Raw genomic sequence first — 9,863 nt, forward strand, 5'->3', positions numbered from 1 at the left:
GTTGTTTTAAAAAAAAATGATGACTTGAGGAGGGAGGGAGAGAAAATTTGAAACTCAAGGAATTGTGGAACTGAATCTTGTAAACTAAAAGTAAACAAAAAAATTAATAAAGACCAAAAAATTAAAAACAAAAGAAAGTGCACCGAGATCTTTGTGCTGAAGTTCCTTATTTGGGATGACGTTGCTTTTCTTGATTTTCAAATGCTCTTTCATTTGAGACTAGAAGCAACACTTGTTATCTAATTCTGAGAAAAATGTGTATGTACCTACACATATACATACACAACATATATACATATATAACATATATAAAATATGTATATATTATACACTCATAGGATTATATTTATATTAAAGACACATAAGATTTCATGACACCTAGTTAAAACCACCTGTTACTTCACTATCAAAATCTGGGATCTTTCAAGTTTTCTGTCTATTTTAATTACATGTCTTATGAAATACACCATATGGAAATATTTTGTCTTGCCCTTGCAGGATTTTTGCTGCCATATATTGCCTATTTAATTACTTTCTGACTGTCTTTCATTGTTATATATTTTAAAAATCATTAAAAATAATTGAAAAAAAATGACTCCCTAAGAAGGGAAGTGGGAAGATTTTATAGAGAAATAGAGGTTATTTAAACAAAAGCTATTCATCAAAAATTTTTAAAAAGAAATAAAGTCATTCCTAAAATTGACCTTAAATCTGACTTTCTCAGTACTCTCAGAGGGAAGTAGATGTGCTGAGGGAAGGAGGAAGAGGGATAATGGGGCAAAAAAATAGGTTTGGCAATAGTAAGTTAGTGGTAAAGAATTGCTCCTCTTAAACCTAGCACAATAATTGAATTATGGTAGGTGCTTAATAAAATACTCGTTGATTGATCATTTCCCACCAGACTGCACTCCTCTGGCCATCACACCCCTTCACTGTTACCTTCATCCATGCCCTTTACTTTCTTTTTATGTGTTTTCTTCCCCCGTTAGATTATGAGCTCCTTGAGGGCATGGACTGGCCTGCCTTTTTTTGTATTGTCAGCACTAAGCACAGTGCCTGGCATGTAGCAGATGCTTAATAAATGTTTATTGAATTGACTGATTCATTAGAACTAGAATGATTTTTCCAATGATGGAAGATATAAGGAAGGTGAAGAAACAGAAAAAGAAAGAGCAGAAAGGCATGAGGAATGCATTAGAGCAGTTTGTACCCAGGCAGATGTAATCAAGCAGAATTAAAACTGTCCACACTTTAAGTAGTTTCTTTTGTCTCAAACACTGGAAGAAAGGAAGGGAAAATCAATTTTTCCATGGTTCTTAAGTAAAATGAACCAAAATGTTTTAAATAGCTTATGTACTAGTTAAGGAATCATCATCATAGATATCAGTTACATGCTTATTAAGTATGCCTTAAAAAAACATTAAGCAAAGATCATTGGAAGGAGGAACAGAGATATCTTATTATTGGACTATAATACAGAACACCTGGACTGAAGAACTAGATAAATCCAGGACACAGGATTGACACAGACTTACAATATAGTACTGATAAAAGAAAAATTATATGGACATCTACTAGAGCAGCTAATAACCTCTTGACTGGCCTTAATGATCATTTTCATCTTTCCAAAGCTTGAGGAAGAAATGAGAATATTCTGTTCTGCATCTGATTCTCATTTACAGGGAGGGACTGGTAGCTTGGGTGAAAATGATAGCAATCCTAGAGGGGAGGCATGGGAATTGAGCATTCCCACATAATAATATGACCAAAAAAAATGAGGAAAGCTGGCTTATTATTTGGCATGCACTTTAGATTTTGGTAAAACAGATTTCAAAGGATTATGAAACTAGACATGATCCCATGGACTAAATTGCTGCAGAGAAAGTCGGTCTTGGAAAGATGGGAAACTCTCAAAAGTAAAATTATGAAGATACAAAGATAAACAATTCTGAAGTGCAGGGACAATTGGAGGTTTTCAGAAAACGAATGTGACTAATGGGGTTGGGAACTCTCCAACCAAATTAGATTTGTTAAGAGCCATATTGAAGATGGGTAGCAAGAGAAGATCCCTTAGCCTTTCTTAGTCTCATCTGTAAAGCAGGGATAATAATAGCACCCACCTACTGGGGTTACTGTGAGGATAAAATGTGACAAGATGAAAACATTATTGCTTTTCTTTGTATTCCCAACACTTAGCACAGTACCTGGCACATAGTAGGACCTTAATAAATGCAAGCTAACTGATTGATGCACTTTCAGTGAAACCCAAAAGATAATCAAGAATGAGATACAGTATGCCCTGTTATTGATGGGGTGCTTGGGATCTATGTTTGTGACATCAATTTGGAATACCACTTTGTAACATCAGTCTGTAAAACCAGTTTGTAAAATCACACTTTATACTCCCCCATTCTACCAGTCAGATTTTAGCCAAGTAAAGTTAATATTAATAGTAAATAATCAGTCAAATATCTATGACAAATGGCATAATAAAAGGAAAATAAAAGATTCACATCACAGGCTATAGTAAGGCAAATACTATACTTTCAAAACTGGAAAACAGATCCAGGAGAGATAATCTGAGAATGATAGGCCTACCAGAAAATCATGATGAAAAAATGAGCCTGAACAACATTCTCCAAGAGCTCATTAAGGAAAATTTCCCTGAGATACTAGAACCTGAGGGTAAAATAGAAATCGAGAGAATCTACCGAACACCTCCTGAAAGAGATCCCAAACTGAAAAGTCCTTGAAATATGGCCAAACTCAAGAACTACAAGGTAAAAGAGAAAATACTTCAAGTGGCCAGAAAGAAATAATTCAAATATTGAGGAACCACAGTAAGGATCGCACAGGATTTGGCAGCATCTACACTGAAAGATCAGAGGCAGTGGAATACAATTTTCCGGAAGGCAAAAGAGCTTGGGTTACAACCAAGGATCACCTACCCAGCAAGACTGAGCATATTCTTCCAGGCAAAGACATGGTCATTCAACAATATAACAGATTTCCAGACCTTCCTGATGAAAAAGCCAGAGCTCAATGGAAAATTCAACCTCCAATTACAAGATGCAAGAGTGACACAGAAAGGTAAACAAGGAACACACACACACACACACACACACACACACACACACATACACAGACACCCTGTTATTTAATAAGAGCAAACTGTTTATAGTCAAGTAGAGAGTATGAGTATACAATACACAAAATGATAATTTAAAAAATCTTATTAAGGGCTACAAAAGGACTGCAATGGAAGAAGAGAAATGAATGAAGTGGAAAAGGGTAAATTATGCCACACAAAGAGTCATAAAAACAATATAGCACAGGAAAAGAAGGGAGGGAGATGAGTATTATATGAGCTTTTCCCTCATTGGTTCTGGTGCAAGGAGGGAATAACAACCAGTTAAGCAAAGGACTCTATGGAGAAGAAACGCAAAAAGTATCATTTTAGAGGGAAAGAGGGGAGGGTGAGGAGCTTCTCATGAGATTTGTTCCTGTCACCCTTGATGAGAAGAAGAAATAACATACTTCATTAAGTATAAAAATATCCTACAAGCAGTAGGAGGGAGAAAAGGCTACGATAAGGGGGTGGGTGGTTAGTAGGGAGGGAAGAAGTAAGGGGGAAGGGGAGGTAAAAGGAGGGGGGCTTATAAGGGAATACTGAGGGAGGTGGTGGTCAAAAGGAAAACTATTAAGGAGTGGAAGGGAAAAGAGGAGAAAAAATATAAGCATTCACAGGGAAGGGAATAGGATGGAGGGAAAGAAACAGATAATAATCATAACTGTAAATGTGAATGGAATGAACTCTCCCAAAAAACAGGGGCAGATAGCAGAATGGATTAAAAATCATAATCCTACAATATGCTGTTTACAAGAAACACATCTGAAACAGAGGGATACACACAGGGTAAAGGTAAAAGGCTGGAGTAAAATATATCATGCCTGAGCTAAAGTAAAAAAAGCAGGGGTAGCAATCCTTATCTCAGATAAAGCAAGAACAAAAATTGATCTAATTAAAAGAGGTAAGGAAGGAAACTATATCCTGCTAAAAGGCACCATTGAGAATGAAGCAATATCATTACTTAACATATATGCACCAAGTGGTATAGCATCCAAATTCCTAGAGGAGAAGGTAAAGGAATTAGAGGAAGAAATAGAGAGCAAAACTATGCTAGTGGGAGACCTTAATCTCCCCCTTTCTGAACTTGATAAATCCAACCTCAAAATAAACAAGAAAGAAGTGAAGGAGGTGGGGATAAAAAGATGGGGATAAAAAGGAATATACTTTCTTCTCAGCGGTTCATGGCACATACTCAAAAATTGACCATGTTCTAGGACATGAAAACCTCACAATTCTGTGCAGTAAGGCAGAAATATTAAATGCATCCTTCTCAGATCATGATGCAATAAAAATTATATGCAATAAAGGGCCATGGAAAGACAGACTAAAAACTAATTGGAAATTAATTTAATTCTAAAGAATGAGCGGGTCAAACAAGAAATTATAGAAACAATCAGTAATTTCAATCAAGAGAATGATAATAATGAGACAACATACCAAAATTTGTGGGATGCATTAAAAGCAGTTCTTAGGGGAAGTTTTATATCCCTGAGTGCATACATGATTAAATTAGAGAACAGGGAGGTCAATGAATTAGGCATGCAATTGAAAAACCTAGAAAAACAACAAATTCAAAATCCCCAATTAAACACTAAATTAGAAATATTGAAAACCAAAGGTGAGATTAATAAAATTGAAATTAAGAAAACTATAGAATTAATAAATAAAACTAAGAGTTAGTTTTATGAAAAAAAAAAACAATAAAATTAATAGACCCTTAGTCAATATGATAAAAAAGAAAGAAGAAAAACAAATTATGTGTATCAAAAATGAAAAGGGTGAATATATGATAGATCTCCAATGATAATAATTAGGAATTATTTTCCCCAACTGTATGCATATAAATTTGACAATCGTAGGGAAATGGATGAATATTTACAAAAATGCAAGTTGCCCAGATTAACTGAAGAGGAAATAAATTATTTAAATAATCCCATCTCAGAAAAAGAAATTCAACAAGCCATCAGTCAACTTCCTAGGAAAAAATCTCCAGGGCCAGATGGATTTACTAGTGAATTCCATCAAATATTTAAAGAACAATTTATTCCAATACTCTACAAGCTGTTTGGAAAAATTAGTGAAGAAGGAGTCCTACCAAATTCTTTTTATGACACAAATATGGTACTGATACCTAAATCAGGAAGAGATAAAACAGAGAAAGAAAATTATAGACCAATCTACCTCATGAATACAGATGCAAAAATTTTAAATAAAATATTATCAAAATGACTACAGCAACTTATCTCAAGAATAATACACTTTGATCAGGTAGGATTTATTCCAGGAATGCAAGGATGGTTTAATATTAGGAAAATCATCAGTATAATTGATCATATCAACAATAAAACTAGCAGAAACCACATGATTATCTCAACAGATGCAGAAAAGGCTTTTGACAAAATACAACATCCATTCCTATTAAAAACATGAGAAAGTATAGGAATAAATGGAGCCTTCATTAAAATAATAGGTAGCATCTATTTAAAACCATTAGCAAATATAATATGTAATGGGGATAAGCTAGAAGCATTTCCAATAAAAACAGGCATGAAACAAGGGTGTCCACTATCACCCCTCTTATTCAATATGGTACTAGAAATGTTAGCATTATCAATTAGAGAAGAAAAAGAAATCAAAGGAATCAAATTAGGTAAAAAAAGAGACCAAGCTATCACTCTTTGCAGATGATATCATGATATACTTAGAGAATCAAGTAAAAAACTGCTTGAGACAATAAATAAATTTGGCAAAGTTGTAGGATATAAAATAAACCCACATAAATCCTCAGCATTCCTATATATTTCCAATGAAATTCAACAGAAGGAGAAATTCCATATAAAGTTACTGTAGACATTATAAAATATTTGGGAATCTACCTGCCAAAACAAACCCAGGACCTGTATGATCATAACTACAAAACACTCTTCACACAAATTAAATCAGATCTAAATAATTGGAAAAATATCAATTGCTTGTGGCAGGGTCGAACTAATATAATAAAAATGACAAATTAACCTAAATTAAATTATATATTTAGTGCCATATCAATCAATTTACCAAAAAACTACTTTATAGAGCTAGAAAAAATAGTAACAAAATTCATTTGGAAGAATAAATGGTCCAGAATATCAAGGGAATTAATGAAAAGAAATGCTAGGGAAGTTGGACTACCTATACCAGATTTCAATCTGTATTATAAAGCAGCAGTCATCAAAACTGCTTGGTACTGGCTGAGGAATAGAGTAGTGGATCAATGGAATAGATTAGGCACATGAGATTCAGCAGTCAATCACTATAGTAATCTATTGTTTGATAAACCCAAAGACCCCAGTTTTGGGGATAAGAATTCACTATTTGACCAAAACTGCTGGGAAAACTGGAATATAGTATGGGAGAAACTGGGCATAGGCCATTACCTAACACCATATACCAAAATCAAGTCTAAATGGGTGCATGATCTAGGTATAAAGATTGATACTCTAAGCTATCTCAGAATACAAGGAATAGTTTACCTGTCAGATTTGTGGAGAGGGGAAGACTTTATGACTAAACAAGAATTGGAGAGCATTATAAAATGCAAAATAGATAATTTTGATTACATTAAATTGAAAAGCTTTTGTACAAACAAAGCCAATGTAACCAAGATTAAGAGGGAGGTGGGTAATTGGGTAAGAATCTTTACAACCTATGTCTCTGATAAAGGACTCATTTCTAAAATATACAGAGAATTGAGCCAAATCTATAAGAATGCAAGTCATTCCCCAATTGATAAATGGTCAAAGGATATGAACAGACAGTTTTCAGAGAAAGAAATTAAAGCTATCTATAAGCACATGAATAAATGCTCTGAATAACTATTGATTAGAGAAATGCAAATCACAACAACTCTGAGGTACCACATCTCACCAGTCAGATTGGCTAAGATGACAAAACAGGAAAATGACAAATGCTGGAGAGGATGTGGACAAATTAGAACACTAATGCATTGCTGGTGGAGTTGTGAATGATCCAACCATTCTGGAAAGCAATCTGGAATTATGCCCAAAGGGCTATAAATAATTTCATACCCTTTAACCCAGCAGCAATACCACTTCTAGGGTTGTATCCCAAAGAGATCATAGAAGTGGGAAAAATATGTACAAAAATATTTATAGGAACTCTTTGTGCTAGCAAAGAATTGGAAATTAAGGGGGTGACCATCAATTGGGGAATGGCTGAACAAGTTGTGGTATATGCATGTTATGGAATACTGTTGTGCAATAAGAAATGAGGAGCAGATGGATTTCATATTTACCTGGAGAGGCTTTTACGAACTGATGCTGAGTGAGAAGAGTAGAGCCAGTAGGAATTTGTACACAATTACAGACACAAAGTATGTGTGACAACCAATGTTGATAAACTGGACTCTTCTCAGCAATCCAGAGCCATAAGTCAAACCCAAAAGACTCATGATGGAGAGAGATGTTTACATCCAGAGAAAGAACTGTGATTGAACCCAGATTGAAGCAAACTACCTGCCCTTTTTTGTCTTCTTGTTTGGTTTTGTTTCCTCTTTCCCATTCTTCATTCCATCTGTTACAATCCTTCTTTATAACCTGACTAATGCCTAATGTGAAAGTATTTGCACATACTATACTTGATTGTATGCCGCCATGTGGCAGGGGGGGAGGGAGAGTAAATTTGAAACTCAAGGAGTTGTGGTAATGAATCTTGTAAACTAAAAGTAAACAAATTAATAAAAAAAAAAAGTATTTGTTGAAGGGTGGCTAGGTGGTGCAGTGGATAGCTCACTGGCCCTGGAGTCAGGAGGACCTGAGTTCAAAACCAGCCTTGGACACTTAACACTTACTAGCTGTGTGATCTCGGGCAAGTCACTTAACCCCAATTTCCTTGCCTTCCCCCCTTGAGGAAGCAAAAAAAAAAAGGTGCTTGTTGACTGTTTAAAATTTTTTTTATTACTTGATCTGCCATTTCTGCATTCTTGTCTTCCAACTGGGCCATTCTGTTCCTAGAGAAACTTCTGATTTATTAAGATTTTTCCTCTGTGTTCCAATTGTCAAATTTTGCACTTACGTATTTTTCTACCTTCATTGATTTTATATGACTTTTTATAGTGCCAGGTCTTCTTTCTGATCTCTTATCAGACTTATCAATCCCTTTGAAGATCCATTTTTGCTTTTAGTTCTCTTGTTGTTGTAATATTGTCCTTTCCTTTTGAAGACTTGTTACTTTTCAGTATACAATTTTTTTCATAGTATTTTGTTTATGCATTTTCCTGTTTCTCTTTTCATTAACTTTTAAATAATTTTCCTTATGGAGATTTATTTTGTTTCTCTATTTTATTTGTTGTATGTTTATTTTATTTTACATGTTTGTTGCCATGTCATGGTACTGAAGGGGAGCTGGGCTTAGTCATGGTCACTTTTTCAGCTTTGGGCTCAGTATCTCAATCCCTACAAGAAATGACAGATCAAGTCCCTTAAGTTGGCTGCCACTTCTCACCTCAGGGTTCTGAGGGTAACCCTATGGGTTGTGGTTTTTAGTACTATAGCTCCCAAGCTCTCACCAGCGTGCTTCCCAATGTAATTTAACTAGTTTATATCTTTCTAATATAAATTAACCAATTAACATTTAAATACAGATATTTTCTGAGAAACTACAGCAAGGATGGAACAAAGACATCTTCCCAAAATATTCTCCAACAGATATATGAAAAGCTAGGAGGAAATGAGCTCAAGCTTAGAGATCACATATGTCAATGGGGTAACTCACAGCACCTAGTTGGATGGAAGTCTTCTCTCTTCCTGGAGTTCCCATGAAGTTCTCCTGAGGTATAACTCTGATAACTTCTGAGGGTCAAAACTCTTGTAGGGTCTTGAAGCTTTAGTGCTGTAGAGGTATACTGTGCATCTAGTTTGTCCTCACATTGTGATACAGACACTATCATCTGCCTCTGCAGTTCTGAGGATACTCACTATTGTAATGGAGAGGTCCAAATCTTTCAAATTTCCAAAGTTTCAAGGCTTCTGGTCAAAGTTGGGTGAGGGTGGAAAAAATGAAGGAAACAGAGAATCCTTTCCTTTCCCCTACCACCAAGAGAATCCCTCTCAAGACCTTGGGTGGTACTGATCTACCATTATACTGGCCTACAATTGGAATCTGGGGTTCCTACATTGCTTGCTGTTTTATCCAAGCCCCACAGGACTTGCCTGATCCTATTCTGCCAATCCCAATTCACTTCCTATGTAATGTTATCTAATTTTATCCAATGAATGGCTCAAATAATTTTACTCCTTCCAAACTGATGAAATAATTTTTTACACTTCATTTATGCTTTTGATTGAGTTCAACAGAGAAATTTAAGAATTATTTTCACTTATTTTATACCTTTGGTTGGGTTACTTAATAACTCAAAGAGGTATTTTCATCTCATAAAGGTATTAGAGCATAGAATTTCTTGTTACATTTATTTAAATGGAGTAACTGTTTTATCAATGATCATTTTCTCCCTTCTGCTATATATTTTTTGCCTTTATTACTACTTTTGTATCACTTGTACATCTATATCCCTCCCCATCAGCTACCCAGCAAGTCATCCCCCTTGTAATATTCTGTTAAAATGTAAGCTCCTGTCTCACTATATGGATAGGCCCAGTGCCTAGAAGTTAGTAAATAGAACATAATAAGAACATGAATTTTTTTTCTTCATTCATTCAACAAAGGATTTAAGAGG

Source organism: Petaurus breviceps, unplaced genomic scaffold, assembly GCF_028583685.1.
Source record: "Petaurus breviceps papuanus isolate PSGF00001 unplaced genomic scaffold, PetGlider_PUasm1.0 90633, whole genome shotgun sequence".
Classification (NCBI taxonomy): Eukaryota; Metazoa; Chordata; class Mammalia; order Diprotodontia; family Petauridae; genus Petaurus; species Petaurus breviceps.